This window comes from Oryx dammah, unplaced genomic scaffold (genome assembly GCF_014754425.2).
Source record: "Oryx dammah isolate SB20612 unplaced genomic scaffold, SCBI_Odam_1.1 HiC_scaffold_9, whole genome shotgun sequence".
Classification (NCBI taxonomy): Eukaryota; Metazoa; Chordata; class Mammalia; order Artiodactyla; family Bovidae; genus Oryx; species Oryx dammah.
Window position 1 is genome coordinate 29,780,161 of NW_024070193.1, and position 16,946 is coordinate 29,797,106.

At 43.9% G+C, this 16,946-nt stretch overlaps 1 protein-coding gene across 9 annotated transcripts in view; it reads right to left on the reverse strand.

The window, feature by feature from the left end:
- The window catches only part of FOXP1 (forkhead box P1), a 622,522-nt gene that overhangs the window by 101,615 nt on the left and 503,961 nt on the right, over positions 1 to 16,946 (reverse strand). The window contains exon 1 of one of the 9 annotated variants that reach the window (XM_040247248.1): positions 5,158 to 5,275. The exons of 7 other annotated variants lie outside the window; for them this stretch is intronic. The gene's annotated coding sequence lies outside the window, so the exon portion shown is untranslated. Of the gene's footprint in view, positions 1 to 5,157; positions 5,276 to 16,946 lie in introns of those variants that run through there. One more of the 9 variants, XM_040247250.1, reaches the window with a different exon arrangement.

Genomic DNA, 16,946 nt, shown 5'->3' on the forward strand with positions numbered 1-16,946 from the left:
TGGATCAAACCTGCTATGATAGTTTATATTAACAACAACGAAAATGGTCTTTTAGGACTGCAAAGGGGAGGAGAGAGAACTATTCCAAGAAGGTACCGCAGAAAACATTCTAGCCACAGTCCTGGAGAAAAAAGGAAGAGGCCTTGGCTAAATAAGCTCCATTATATTGAAGCATTATTCAAAAATAGTGCAAGGGAGGGCACCTGTATCCATCTTATTTGACACACACAGAGGATTAGAATAAGGAAAGACAACTTGGAGATACGGTTGTAGATCAACAGATACTGTTAGATGAAGAAAAATTAAATGTTGATCTTTTGCACATCACACATTTTCTACAAGAATAAATTGACAGGTCTTCACATTTTAACCAGCACTGAAAATATAATAGAGATGCTTACCTACATTTTTATTTTTTATTATTTACTGAGATGGAGTGGGGGGGATTTTAGTTGAATCTGAACATACAGGTAGGCCAAAATTAGATCATTCTGAAGTTTTTAAGACCTAACTTAGGGTGCAATCACCTTTTTTTTTTTTCCCCTTCAGAATTACAACTTCTGTTTCTCAAATTATGTAGTTTCCCAACACGTTATCCAGAACAATTAAACTAAAGGGTGCAAATTAGATTCTAATGAGAAAACATCAGTTGCTTCTCTGACAATCTCACCATTCACTGATTTATTTCTAATGAAGACAAAGCCCAACCCAAAGCTCCTTATGTGATAAAGGACAAAACATGTTCAAAAACGCCTAGTAAAAATCAAGGCAAATGGGAAAGCCAGACCCACCCTCATGAAGTGGTGTGACAATTAGAGTGATTGTACAAAAAGCCATCTTCAGGACAAAGTAAAAGAAATTAAGCTGCCACAACTGTAACAGGTTATATGAAAAAAATCAAAATTTAATGTATTCTCCCCTGTGTCATCTTGTTTTGTCAAGACATCAAATAGAATTGGGAAGTACAAAATAACAAGCCCTTGAGAAATCACAGAAGCCGACCTTTTTGATGTTGTTGATTTACCTTGTTCTCAGTTATTTGAACAATGATGTTTCAGATTTAAAGGCCAGATAAAGCTTAAAAATCAAAACATGATACCAAGGTATCCCCCCAAAAAGTGCACCCTAACATTTAGCCTGCAAGTTCATTGATTAGCTGCTTTCAACCAGATTGGAAAAGGAGGCACAGTGCATGCATTCAATATTTATTTCCCTCATTCTAAATTAATTTCTCTTCAAAAGCTGCCAGGTTGGAAGAAAGACTCAGAGATTACTCCTACAATGCTCAAGTCGAGGCCCAGTTCTGGTCTTTCCAGGTAATTCAAGTTCCCACCATCTGCAGAGGACTGTTCAGCTAAGAGGTAACTGAGTTTTCTCTTTTTAAAAAGAGTAAATAAAGGTGAATATAGAAAGCCATTTATGAGGAGGGGGAAAAAGTACTGCACACTTTGAAATGTCCAGAAACATCATGCTGCTGCCAAGAACAGAAATCTTTCACCAAAGAGCAACAAATTCAAATTTATCCCCAAATCTAGGCATGCAGGTATACACAAAGTACATTCCTTCTCTGCCCCCAGAGAGCTACTGAGTATCAACAACATAACTCCAAGTCTGATATATTTTGTACAAAGATGTATAGGATCAATGTATCACTCCATAGCTTTCTCAATTTTTACGTGTAGATGGCTGCTTCTACCACAGCATACACAGCAGTTAAAAAAAAAAAAAAAGAAAAGAAAAGAAAAGAAAATCTGTTTAAAAGGCACTGAAAGTAAATAACCAAGTATTTACAATCACTAGGAGAATTTGTAAGATCGAGACTAGCTAATAGCTATTAAATTACTCTAATTCCTTGTCATCAAATTCATATGCATTTTAACACATAACACACACACACACACACACACAGGCACTATGCATTTATTTACTCGAACCTTCTCTGGTCAACTGTTGCTGCCTAATACCCTTGCTTATAAATCACACACAGTCACCCAAAACTACCTGAAGTGGATTCTGACTACTCTATTTGTCCAATTTCTAAGAGGATGGCTATCCATTTCTCTTTAGTGGTGTTCATCTACGACTAAATCACAAAATAAATGTTTTCAATCTTTTCTGCCAATTCAAATTTTATTAACATTTTAGTTCTGGCTTAGACGCTTGTCACACTACCATTTCCTGATTGTCTTAGAAGCACTGTAGCTGCAACACACTTCTGCCACGTTAGCCGAAATAAATCTGGAATTTCATTGCTTTTAATTAATCTGGATTTTAATTTCACTGTACCGTGCAATTGTGTGGAGGTTGGCTGAAAAGTTGCAGGACTGGTCAGTGTCATGAAAGAGTTTATCTTTCGAGTGACAGCTCCTGACAACGTGCAAAGACACGGTAGTGATGGTCAGGGTTTTGTTTTTAAGGTACATCTGACTGCAAACAACAAAAAAATTCAAGCCAACCATTCCTATCATAAGCTTTCTGATGATTTATGGTTTACCAACTGAGCAAGGTTACGCAACACTGCATGCCTTTAGATGCATTACTTCAGCTAGTTGAGATTTAATTAAGATCACAGCCTCTAAAATCCCTGTCAAATGAAAATTCAGGGAAGACAATACACTCTATAGCTTCATGCAGAATGTTTCCATTCTGTTCTCTGGAAAAATATGAGTTAATCTGTGTTTCTATGGCTGCAGACAAAAGTTCACTAATTTTATTTTCTTTTGACACTTAGGTTGTTTTCTATTGTGTATGTCATGAGATCATTCCCTTCCAGAGAAGGAAGGAAAAAAAAAAAATCGAGAGTGAAACACGTTGCAGAAAATGCACTTGACATTATTATCCGACATTATCATAGCTTAGCTATGATGTCATCACATCTTCATAAAATCAGTCCATGCTTAGGAGAGTTTCATTTAATGAAATATGTTTATTTAAAAACACAACACAAATGGGAAATCTACCTTCCATGAATTATTCAGATTAAAGAATTGACATGGTAGGCTCCTCATTTCCTTCACTGACCAACTTTGAGTTGGATATATGGTTAGAAAAGAAAGTTCTCGGGGCAAATGAGAGAGCATAAAGCCCATTACTTTCATTCTGTAAGTACTCCTTAAGGGTAATACATAGACACACACACACACACACACACACACACACATTTAACAGACTTCTTACAGATTGGCATTGACCAATTTTTTCTTTGAAAAAAAAATTATGATCACGTGGCCCTTTACCTACTCCAACATATTTTTATTTGCATCATCTTAATATCTGGTTGCTTATCTCATGCCTTAGAAATGACAGGTGCTCGTAGTCTTGCTCTTGACAGGCCACTACACAAATAACTGTCTTGCCTGAAAGGGCTAATGCAGTCCTAATGAACAATAAATCAACTTTGATTATCAAGTGTCAGCCCAATCCCTTTTCAGTTTGGCTCTATCACATCCTAGAGTAAGTCAGCCGGTGTCTCTGGGTAGGCAGTCTGTATTTTGGTTTCATTTTTACACACTTTTCACTGAAATGTGTCAAGCAGCTACAAAGAATCAAGTAAAATGGAAGCAGACCTTTTTTCACTGTAAGTGAAGGGCATCAATTAAGAGAATGCACTTCTGCCTTTATTCCGTTCCTTTCATGAGGAGTCTTAACGTTCGAGAAAGCCTTGTATTCTTTTAAACGACAGCAACAGCACAGATCCTAAACTAGAATTCTAATGTGATCATGTTTGAGGGTTTTGACAATGACATGCTAGCTTGAATACTTCACCACATAAACCACCTTTGACTGCACATTCCTTTTGGAAAATCTATTACAAACAAATGAACAACAAAAAGCAATAAAAGGTCACTACTAAAATAAAAACTTCACTCGATTTAAAGTAAAAAAAAAAAGCTCTTCTTAACACTGACTTCTTAATAAAATAAATGTAACTTATTTTTTCTTAAGCAGATTAGTCACTGATAGTATGATTCACATTTCCTGTTATCAGGCTTAATTTTTCCCCCAAATGTGTCACTTTCAGAATGTTGGAATCTATGGAAATTAGGTGATTTGCATTTTTAAATTGGCTTGATTAGAACATTTGATCTGTGTGGACAAGAATATAAAATTAATAGATATTTTACTCGGAACCGGCAGGCCTTGAAGGAGTTAATCCCAAAGAGGAAGAGTCTATATGTACTTTGCTCTAAAACTTTACCACCCACTTCCTAAAGGTCCCCTCCTTCCCATCACGACACTTGGGGGTGGGGGCGGGGGCACAAGAAAGTCTCCTTTCCACTGACCGTCCTTCAGGCAGTTCTGACAGTTGAGTTTGCTACATTCAGAGACCGTTCAGATGGGAGCACCCCGTGGCAATTCCTCAGTCGGCTGCGCGTCCTAACCCAAACCCCACTCACCACTTAACCAGCAAAGTAATGCAACAGAGGCTGAAACTCCCAAACCTGCCGGGGTGCCCCTCCATCGGCCTGCCCATTCTGGCCTGGGGCTTTATTCGTCTCCCTTCCCCCCCCCGCCCCCGCCCCTTGACTGTGTGTGAACTCCTTGAATTTGAACGGCTAAGCTGAAAATAGCCTAGACAGATATAGAAACAAACTATCAGAAGCAAAGAAACATCCACACGGGTTACATTGAGAGGGAAGGCTCCCTGTATATTTCACACGCTCTCAAAGTGACATAAATCACACCCCAGAAACGTCCCCAGAAAGGAGTGATGGCGAGGGCTTTACCAAAGTGGCTGCCTGAAGGCCAGACCGGCAGAAAACGAGTCGCAAACGAAAAAAAAAGAGCGAGCGAGAGCGCGAGAGCAAAACACAAGCAGGACTTCCTCCAACTCTCAACTACACCCCACCCATGAACATTTAAAAAAAGGGAGAGCAAGAGAGAAGGGGGGTGGGGGGAGAGTGATCTCTCTCTTTCAGGACCCACAGGCCTGGAGCTGCTTCTTCCCACCCTTCCACTCCCTCCTCCGCCTCCACTTCCAGAGCGCAACTCCCACCCAAGTTGGTAAACAGCGATGGTTATTATTATTTTTTTTCCAAAAGACTCAACTTAGAAACCCTCGGGCGCTCCTGCCTTCCCCAATGAGGCCCCAGGAAGCTGGCACCGCGGAGCCCGGGAAGGAGAGCAGAACGGCGAAGATCAATCATAGGGACCAACCTGACACTCTCCATGTAGCCGCCAGGCGCGCGGAGCCGGCTCGGGGCGCCCGCGCGGGCCGGGCGTGGGGTCCGGCGGCCTCGGCGTGCGGGCGGACTGCACGCGCGCAGGGGCGCTCCGGCTCGCGGGCTGACAAGACGCGCCGCGCCGCGCCCACCCGCCCCGCCCTGCTCCACCAATCACAACCCGCCTCTAAACACCCCGCGCCGCGCCGCGCCCCACACAATGGGCTCCGCGGCCCGTGCCCCGCGCCCGCGCCCCCGGCCCCCTCCTCGCGGCAGGTGAAATCACTCTCTGCTGAAACCCGGCTTTTGTTTCGGGAGCAACTCCGCTTAATTGCTGTTAACCCTTTGACCCGCCTCTGGCTGACGTCTGGGAAGCCGGGCGCGGCGCGCGTCTCTCCCTTCGGCCCGGGCTGCCGGGTCGGGGCTTTTTGGTGGGGTGGCGTGTTTGTTTCCTCTTGGAAACTGACAAAGAGTTGTCCCGGCCTTTCAGAGCAACCCGAGCGGCAAAGCAGGGGAACTGGCGCGCCCGGGCGCACACCCCGACTGCTTGGAGCAACTGTTGAGAATCGGAAGGGGATGCGGGGCTCAAAGGCAGCGCCGGAGAACTTCCTCGAAAACGGCCTTTGCGGGAGAACTTTCGCTTCGCGCCCTGGGGTTAACCCGGCCTTGGCCTCTTTTTATCCACCGCACCCCCCCCCCTTTCTTTCCTAGAGTCGGCTTCGCCAAAGTGTGCTTGTGCGCGCAGAGGAAAACTAACCCGACTCGGGGGTTGGAATAAATAACAACCAACGTGCCTTGTCGCTGAACCAAGCTACTTCCCCTCTAGAACGACAGCTGCTGAAGCAAGCATCTGCCACTCGTTCGCTAAGAAATAATTCTCTAAATCCCTGTCTTATTTATACAACAACAGCAACAACACTGGCTACTCTCAAGGAGCACTTGAAGATGACCTCTGTTAGAAATAGTCACTGCTCTTGAAAGCCGAATACAGTGTGAGAGGAAAAAAAAACAGTCACCAGTATGCTAAACTTGTTGGCTCAACTGGCCCGGTTTCAGTGACAGGTTAATTTAGTCACTTTCGGCAGCTCTAGAAATCACCTAATTTACCTTTGTTCAATTTAGAGGAAAACTTTTGGCCTATACTTACAAAACAAACAAGACTCTAACGTTTTTGTTTTTCTCAAAATATTCGAGGCAAAAAAGTGGTTGTGACATCAATGATCATGTGTTTTCCCTCAATTAAAAAAAAAAGGGGGGGGGCCACAAATCCTAACCCAGTAATTTCAGTTTTACTTGAAAGTATTTTTCCATTTGAGGTGTTACTATACACCAGAAAGCATATTGATAATATTTCCAATCAAGCAAATATCTGAATTTCAATCAGGTCAGCTGGGGAGCAAGCAATTCCCCCATTAATCTGGCAGCAAAAGAGACAAAAGCACCAGTTGACTGTCAACTTATGATCAGATGTTAAATGGGTGCAGCACAGTCCGCGCTCCACCCTGAAGTGTTTTTGTGTTAGATAACAAATTTATTAATAGGATTTTTCAGGTCACAAAAATGTGACCCCACCCTCTCATGAATATTCAACAGAGAACCAAGGGCATTCTTTTTGGGGGGAGAGGGGCCTTAAATCTGCCAGTGTACCATGAATCAGTAGAGTTCTGACTCTTAAAGAGACAAGAGACAAGGCCCTCCTCCTTCGGTAGGGGCTGGCAGGGCCCCAAAGACAGGAAATAAAAATATAGGAAGTTCTCTCCAACCAAGGCACAGTGAGAGAGGAGAAATACTCATTTCAAAATCCACATGTCATTTTTTTCAATGGTATTAAAATTCCTTACAGATTTAATGTCTGTGAACAACATCAGGGTCCCCTTTAAAGAGGCAATTCTTTTTTTTTTTTTTTTTAAGACAAATTCTTTAAGAGACATATGTAAAACTCAAGGATGCTTTTACAAGTTGGACTACCTTCTTGGCAGGTTAGTGTTTAAAAGCTGATTGTCTCCAGGAACATCCAAACAACAAACAAACAAACAACAAATATTACAGACGCTTGTGACCCAGCTGTGGAGACGAGCCTTGCACAAAATAATTAGAGAGTGATGCAACGTGGTGGTTACACAAGTACTAAATTGCATGATGGTGGCATTAAGCACCGAGACCACAGAGCAGGGGGAGAGGAGTGGAGCAGGAGAGGTTCAGAGGCCCCATGGGGAGCTGGTGTTTAGGGGACTGATGTCTGGGGCAAGGGAGGAGGTGACAGTATGAAGAGGGAAGTGGCCTAGCATATGCAGAGGCCACCTGGAGCCCTTCCCACCCTCTCTCCAAACATGACAGGGTGACTCAGAGACTACTTCTAGGCAAGGAAATGTACCATCAGAGATAAACCTGGATAAGCTTTATATGCCCAGGTCACTTCGTTAATTCTGGGCTCTCAAGATCCATTTCCATCTGGTCCTGTCTAGCTGCCCCATGCCTGAGATTCTGTGAGAACCACAGCTTTCCATGGCTGGAAAACAATAGAAATGTTAAAAGCTGCAGTGACTTAGGAGACTTAGTTAATGCCATTCATTTATTTTATGACTGCCAGGTCATTCTGGAAAGGCTGGATCAGAAAGGCAAAAAAAAAAAAAAATTAAAAATAAAAACAGTAGCATTTGCATGTTAAATTGGGGGACTTTTAGAAGAGTCTGGATTGAGGGGTGGGCTTTAGAATGGGTTACTCTGCCACAGGGGCTCATTGAGTTGTCACAACTTGAACAGAAAGTGCAATCTCCATTTAAGGAGGAAGCTGCAGTTCAGAAAGGCAAAGTAATTTTTTATTTTTATTTTTTAAAGAATCAAATATACCTAGCTCCATGAACCACAAGGGGAAACAGGACACTGAATAGTCCCAGAAAAAGAGAGGCGGTGATATTATAAAATGAACACCTGAGAGGGGTGGGGGAAGAGTTAATGTTTAAGGAAGAGTGAAGGAAATGCTAAATGCTGTACTTAAAAATATTTTTGATGCCCACATCCTAACACCCACAACAGATACAGCCCTTGTTCAGACACCACATATTAAGAAACCTGTCAGTTGCTAAATGAGTCCATTGTGCAGCTGGCTGTGTACTTAAGGACAGATTACTATGATCCCACACCAAACTCTAACCACCAAATAACACACCTGGGACTCAAATCATGTATTATATTTGGTTCTGTGAGCCTTAGCCCTGAACGCAGAAGAAGTGAAAGGTTTTACTGCCCGTTCAGAGCTGAGAATGGAGAGCAGAGGTATTGAAGGAAGGGTCGGAAGCAGCGTCTTGTCAGGACATCACTCCCAGGTTCTGATGGATGGCACAGCGGCAGAGGAAACAGCAGCCACACTGCCAGGCCCACGTGGTCCTAAGCGCCAACTGAGGCCCTGCTTTGCCGCAAACTGCTTGGCAGTAATCAGAAAAAGGGCATGTAACTGGACACTGGGTCACATATTTCTAGCAACACTGAGAGCAACACACCTCCTCAGATCAAGTCAGTTATCTCTACCAGGTAGGAATTATCGCCAGATAGTCCCTGCAAGAGGGAATAAAATAAAAATTGATAAATAATTTGATGGATTGGAAAAAAAAAATCAACTTTTTTTTGGCCACACCACCCAGCATGTGGGCTCTCAGTTCCCCAACTAGAGATCAAACCCATACCTTCCGTGGGAGAAGCGAGAAGTCCTATCCACTGGACAGCCAGGGAATTCTGAGGGGCCAACATCTTAATTCCCCATCTTCTTCCAGACTACCCTTGCTTGAACACTTATTTCCTTTTTCTTTTCCAGTTACTTTCATGGAGCACCCAGAACATATTCAGAGATGACAGAACTTAAAGAGACTGAACCGACTGATTCTGTTGCTATAGGAGAAAATGCAGAAACAACAGGAATACAAAATTGTATGCCCTCGCTCCAGGACGGGTTTCCTGACCTGCCCAGAGAAGAGAAGTCTCTCCAGAGAAGCCTGGGTTTAGTATTTCTCATGTCTCCAAAGACCACCAACTGTCAGCCAATTAGAGAAACTAAATTGCAACAGCCATGCCTGATTCCTGAGATTTGGGCATTTGTCTCCAAGGACCTGCCATTCCTTCTTGATTTAAGTGGTGCTTTTACTTAAAAATATAAATTAATACATCATCCATCTCCAGGGAGCAAAGGTGGTTAGCTCCATATTGATATTGTTTATGTTACTGTTATGTCTGTATGGATAGTGAAAGCAATTATGTTTTCTTCTGCTCTCATTTGGCCAAGGGAAAAGACGGTGAGTTCTCACTCTTGCACAGGAGTTTAAATTTCTCTCCCTGACATCCTCTAAATTGCCATGAGCATCTCCACTTAATGCAACATTTTATTATGCAACTGTTCCTAGTTAATTTCCTAGATACACCCCCTGACACGTCAACATTCAGGTAACTTAAGAATATGATGAGCACGTAAGCTACAGAAAACATGTACCACCCTCTCCAAAAAAAAAAAAAAATCCCTCACTTGAAACATAAAGATATTCATAGATTGTCACTGGTAAGCAAAATCATGTCTGGAAAAGAAAAATGGCCAACATCTATTGCAAACTCTGCATCTGATTGACAGCAATAAATCAATCTCTTTCATTTGTGCTCAAACTATAATATAATCTCTTGTTTTAATATAATGTACAATGTATCTGGACAGCTTCCCTGGTGGCTCAGTGGTAAAGAATCCATCTGCCAAAGCAGGAGACACCGGTTCAATCCTTGGGTTGGGAAGATCCCCTGGAGGAGGAAAGGGCAACCCACTCCAGTAGTCTTGCCTGGAAAATGTCATGGACAGAGGAGCCTGGTGGGCTATGGTCCATGGGGTCATAGAAGAGTTGGATGCAACTTAGCAACTAAACAACAACAACAAAAACAATGTATTACTGGACTGCTTCTACCATAAGATTAGAACTGATTACACCAAGGTGCACAAAAGTTTCCAAAAGGGACATGTTTCAGGGCAGGAGGGCATTTCCCAAACAGCTTCGTCCTTCAGGCATCAGGAAGGAAGAATCACTGTCGCCATCAAGCAGGAATCCTTATTTCCCCTCCCAAGAGTGACAGGGCTGATGACACCCACATGCAAACTCTCGATTTTAGGCATAAGCAGGACCGGGTCACTGAAGGGGAAAAGGAGACATGGCTCTCGGGCGATGAGGTGACATTTGAACTTTTTTTAATATGTTTCATTATGTAGAAATCGCTGAGTATCATTTTAAGGCACTGGCCACCTCTAGGCAGGAAAGTCAGTTTTTCCGGAGACCAGAGGTGTACAGCAGGCCTGCAGAGAGGCAGAGGGAGCATGTTCCATCCTGCCCTCCGAACAATGCTTGTAGGTCTCCCTCCCAGGTCACGCCACCCTCCTGTGACCCTAGGCTGGCACACCCTCCTGTCCAAACCTTCTTTACGTCTGCCCTCTGCTGGTAAGCTTGCCAGGACCAGGATATTTTTGACTACCTCAACTTATTTCAAAGACAACTTTTAAAAACTGGAGAGAGAAAGGCCATGCAATGAACTATTAACTGGAATATATAAATTAAGATACTTAAAAAAATGGGGAGGAGGGGGCGCCATGGGTGAAATATGGCACTTCTAGTGAGTGTAAAAATGCACATCCGTCTACTCTATTGCCGGCTGACTCGGAGCACAGGAGTGCCAAACTCTATATTTTAGCTCGCCTAAGAGAACAACCTGTATTACTGCCAGGCATCTTGCCTTCTCTTTTGCTCCCTCTCCGGGGAGAGGTATGTCAGTGCATTTTCAATAAAACACCTTCTTAGCAGTAAAGGGCCACTGTTCCCATTTCAGTGGTCCCTAAGGTTTCATGATACAGTATATTTAGCTGGCTCACGGCTCAACTTTTCCTCTGGCATTCGTAAGACTCATATAAAAGGAAGCGGGGGGTGGGGGTGGGTGGGTGGAGAAGAACCTTCGTGTCTATCCTTTGTTTAAGTAAGACAACAGTTAACTCTGAGATTGATGAGCTGGCACAAGTCCCCCCCCTCCCCAACAACAGGATGCGCTCCCAGGCCCGATTCCCACGACAGGTGCCCTGGTGTGCGGGCCAGGCAGGCAGGGAGGAGGGCTCTGGGCATCGGGAGAATTTCTGTGGCAGCGAGCAAGGCTTGAACGGAGGCACCTCCTGTCAGTATCAACGGGAAGCACGAGGCCTTATAAATCCCTGCATCCCATTTCAAAAATATACCTCCAAGATGGGCAGATGCAGCTTAGCAGTTGCAACCTCGGAAGCATTCAGGAAGTAGAGCTCTTGACAGCGCTTTAGATGCTGAGTAAATGCTCTTAAAAAGAACACCCAATCCAGCCGACGATAAATCTTACACCGGGGAAGCCCGCGCAGGGCTGTGGAATCCCCTCCAAAGATAATTACCTTCCACACTGTGTGGCATAGAAACGGCTACACAGAAAATCTTTTCTATGGCTTTTCTTTCCTTAATAGTCACTGATTACACACACACAGTCACAGACACACAACTCTACCTTTAATAGAAACCGTATAAAAATCCAAAGATTTGTCTTCTCTCCTAGAGGAAAGTGATGAGGCCAGTTCTTGGCAGGGGCAGGGATAGAAGAGGGAGATTGGGAAGAGAGGAGATGTGTAAGGGTCCAGGGGCAGAGGCTGAGGCAGGACATTAAGCTCCAAGCCCTTCTGTATCCACTTCCCACTCTTTGAAGGTTCAGGGAGTTCCCCAAACAATTTCAAACTGGGACTCTCCCATTGGCCCCTCAAGAGGTAAGCAAATCTCTTCTAGTCCAGAGCAGCCTCAAGTGGTCTATTTAAGCCTGAGATGATGCAGGAATATTAGACAGGACGCTGGGGTCTACTAAAGACTTTGCATGAGCTCACATGCAATCGTGGGCACATCACCTCACCTCTATGAGACTTCACATTTCACCTAAACAAAAAGGAAGATGGCTAAGATACTCTCCATGTTTTCTTCGGTAATAACGACAACAACGATTGCAACTAACTACTCATTACGTGTCCGGTACCCATTTTACCCTAGCAGAGGACTAATTTCTGGGTGCTTTTTAGCTTACAATTAATGTCATAAATAAAACTACCAAGAGTATAGTTTAAAAATATAAACAGGATCTGAGAGCTCTGGAATCTTGGACACTGTCGTGTCAACAGAAAAACAGGGAACAAAGGGAGGGAAAAGATGTTTTTTTGGAAAACAACTCAAAAGCTCTTCTTCTGATCCTTTCTAGGTCACAAACCCTATGAAACACCAACAACTCGTGGTCCACCGAGTAAGTCACTAACAAGCTTTAGGACTTGCTGAAATTAAGCTGGGGCCTCACAGGATGGGCTAAAACCGCCTGACTTTCACACGTGTTTATCTCCTCAGTCCTTGTGACTTTTCTCCTCTTCTTTAACCATCAAAGCTGTCTCTTTGCAATACGCCTGCTCCCTCTAAAACTATTTTCTCTGAATTTCTGGTGCAACCTCACAAGCCATTCACCTGCTTCTCTTTGCTTTGTATCAGAAAGGAGACAGGAAAGCACTATGTGCCAGATAACTACTGGTGAGGGCTGGCATTTCCGTCTCAGGTTGAAGCCACAGATAAAGTTTGGGCTGGATGAAGAAAGAAATTTGCAAGGAAGCATAGCATCCCAGAGATGTTAGATTCTTTTTGAGATCTAGTGAGTCTCATCTTAAGAAAATGCATACAGAAGCGCATACAGTCCAGCCAGCAGGCCCATTATTTACTTTTTAGTGTTTTAAATGGCATTTCATTCCTCGTGAGGAAAAGCAATAGAGAAGCAGGAAGCTTTCAGGTCATACAGAACTTTGTTCTTTTCAGACAAATAACGTATTGTGTGTTTGAACAATAGGAGGAATGTCTAATTGATCTTAATTAAATTCAGTGATGTCCAATTTTTGAGATGGGTCAAGACACATCTATGTAATGTCACAACCCAACAGGCCAGACCTCTGGAATCAGGGAGCTCAGGGGGGCACTGTTTTCTGACGCTTTTTCTTATCCATTCTCCATCCCACTGCCCTGCCAACTTGTTCTGCCCTCCAGCTTTCTTCTCTCTGCCTCATGCGACTCCTGACTGCTTCCCGGTTTGGCACATACTCCTTTGCTCTGGCCAGCCTTCTGAAATGGCAAGGCCCCACCGTATACTCCCTCATCACTGTCATGATTACCTACCAAACAGGAATCCTAGTATATACATATGGAGGAGGGTCCCTGGAATTTGCCGTGTGAAAGATGTGGGTTTGCATCCAATCTTCTCTACTAACCAGCAAACTAGGTAAATCACAAAAGTCCATTTTGTGTGTATTTCCTCATCTGTAAAGTGGGGGCAATTCTCTGTCTCATGGTGATTGTTTCTTTTAGTATTTTCTGAGGTGGGAAGGTGTCTATTTTTAAACTCAGTTTCCCTGATCCGAGAGCACCGGTGTGGGTCTTTGATCTGACGCCTGGAGAGCACTTGGCCACAAGTGTCTAGCCCAGCAGCCTCTCTGATGGTAAGCACGTGTCAGGGGACTCGTCTGAGGTCACCGGGCTGGTGGATGAAAGAGGCGGGGTGTGACTCTCCCCTCTAGAGCTCAGCCCTGCATTAGAGAACTTCTAGCTTCCTGGTTACAGAGCTCAGGTGACTTTGAGATAAGAGCTAAGAAAACAAAACCCAAAGCCAGTCATGATCAAGGAGGTGCCGGGAATAGTGTAAATAGCCTGCCAGTTACAAATTAGGAGGTACGGACCAGGGCCTTGGAACAGGGGTTGACAAATGAAGGGAAAATGAGGAAAGGGTGGTGCCTAGTAACAGGATGGCCAAGAAATGGAACAAATATTTAATGAGAGGTCATGATGAGTTTGGCACTTTCCATAATATCTCTTAATGCTTAAAACAGCCCTATGAAAGAGGTTATTGTGCCCACTTAACAGAAGAAGAAACTGAGGCTCTCAGTTAATATCTCACAGCTAGTAAGGAGGGTGGGGCTTGAGTGACTCCAAAACAAGGCTTCTGTACCATATGCTAAGCTGGAGACTAGGCTGGTGTCTAGAACTAGGTGTGGAAGAACAGAGGCGCGTCCATTTCTACTCGCTTGGAAAACTCATGTGACCAAGAGTGAACCTGAAATAATACAAAGGTAAAATGCTGATACCCTCTTTGTTTCTTACGTGAATCCACAGCGACAAACGCAGCTGAGTACACGAAGGTGAAACTGGGCCTGAATCTGTTGGCAGCCACAACCAGGCCAGGGAGGAGAGGCAGTGGGAAAAGGGCTTGTGCTTTCCCTTGAGTTACTTCTTGATTAAAGAGCTCCTCACACTGCCACCTCCACTGCTGAGAAGAGAGAGACACACAGACAGACAGGCAGACACTCTGCTCTTCATCTTTTCTAAGATGTCACTGGGCAAAAGGCAGTGTGCCAGCAGTCCTAGCCTGGATGGTACCCGAGCTCTCCTGGCATCAGTGTCTTAGATGTAAAGAGGGAACAGTGCCGTGTTGGGGCTTATGTTGTCCCTGGACATAAAAGGCCCACAGATACTTTCCTATAGAAGGGTTCTCATGCTGGCTGCACCACTTCCTGACTGTACTTTCAGTAAATTTTTCATGTCTAAGTGCCTCAGTTTCTACATCTATAAAAGGATCTAAGCCTAGTGCTTCCCCCGGAGGGTTGGGATCAAATGAGTTAAAATGGGTCAACGTCTGGCATACTGGAAGCACTTAAATGTGTCCTAATACAATTCTTATTGTTACAAACTGCTTTTCCTTCAACCTCTTCCTTTTGCTATGATGAAATATCAGAAGGCAAAATGGTTTTTCACTCTTGTTGACTTCTTATTTCTCTGTGATGGAGGTAGTCTTGATCCTAACTCCAAAATTTAACTAAGCAGTAGCTGTTTCATCCAGTGAACCTCAACAGTGGGAGAAGACATTTGGTCATCTTGTTTTGTTTTAAAATTCAAGGTCATGAGGCAGCCCCTCTTTTAGCTTCAGGTTGCCCAGTAGGCCAGAACCGCCAGCCAGGTCATCGCTTGGGTATGTGAAGAAGTCTGGTGATTTCTTAAGTGAATTGTCAAGGATCCACTGGGAATATCAAAGGAGGGATCTGCCCTAAGTGCTGAGAACACACAGGCTGACCAACATGAGGCACAATTAATGGAACCTTCTGCCTATGTTTGGATAATAGTTTGCTACTCTTGTCTCTGGGAAGGAAAGCATTTGGTAGAACCCTGGCCACCACAGCCCCAGAGAGGAACTGGCTTACACCCAAACAGATGCTCTTTGACCTAATGAGCTAATTTCAAGCTTCTTTTCAAAGCTTCCAACATCTATACTACCCAAGGCAAGGTGCAGAACTCCCTTAGTGCTCTCAGAGCACGTGGCGTGCCATCAGCCATCATTTGTACAATGGAAAAAAAAAAAAAGAGAGAGACACACATGTAGGGGGGCAGAGAAAGGGGGCTCCCTCCCTGGCTTTAGGGAATAAGGGGGCCTTTCAAATAAGATAAGGATTATGCTGCAAATTTAAGGATAATGGTGTGACTTGGTAGTTGGGTGGGCAAGTAGGAAGAATGTATATACTACTGGGAAGAGTGTATACACATATCCACATGGGAGAAAGCAAGAACCAGTAACACTGAGGAACTGGGAGGTCCTTAGCAAGGCTGGCACAATTATAATTCCTGCTATATCTCCCTTTCTTTGATATCAAAGGGCTTTTCTTCTTTTTCCCAATTTCGCCCATATTTCCCATCTGAAAAGCACTTCAGTTTTGTGATGGAGTGACCTCACATACAAAAAAATAAAAATAAAAGGGTTTATATAGAACAATCAATGATCAATCAGAATGTTTGAAAGTTTAAAAAAGATAAACTGAAGAGAAACTATGATTCAAGGGTTACACAAACTACTTTACATTTTATAGCGGAATAAATTCAAGTCACTAAGTTCAACACAAGTATACCTACAACAATACAACTGAAGGTAGACAGTGATTCATATTTTTTTAAAAAATCATCCATCTTCCATTTGTCTTGCTAATTTTGTCAAATGAAAAGAATCCTGAATGGAGATAAGGCTGGAAGGGCGGGAAAAGCAATTTCCTGAGCTGCTGCCAACACCAGACACCCTGAAAAGGATGTTCGTTGCTCAAGGCTTCCCTTCATTTGGCTCTGCTTCTGGAGGCTCTTGCCTGATGCAGGAAAAAGCTGAGAGAAAGGCCTTAGCTTACATGTCATCGGGGCCATGGAGCAGTCACCAATAGTGGCAACTTAACCTTTCTCTTCAGAAGCAGAAGACCCAGTGCTGGCAAGACCTTATTTTTCTTTGGTGGCCTGGATTCTGGAAATTGCGCACTTAGGACCAAGCTCATCCCTAGGGATGATTCAATTTAACCCTGCACCATCATGACTTTGCCCCATCCTACCACACTGTCTTAGTTCTGTCCTTCCCCTTAAAGTGCTTCCCAGGTGGCGCTAGTGGTAAAGAACCTGCCTACCAAAGCAGGGAACCCAAGAGAGGATGTTGGATCCCTGGGTGGGGAAGATCCCCTGGAGAAGGGAACATTGGGCAATGCACTCCAGTACTCTTGTCTGCAGGATTCCATGGACAGAGGAGCCCGGCAGGCTACAGTCCCTGGGGTCGGACACAATTGAGCACACACGTACTAGACCTTCTGCTCTGGTCTGCCCTGGCCGCCTTCAAATGCAGCATCCAGAAATAAGCACAGCAGGCCAAGTGTCACCTGTCCTTCAAGGA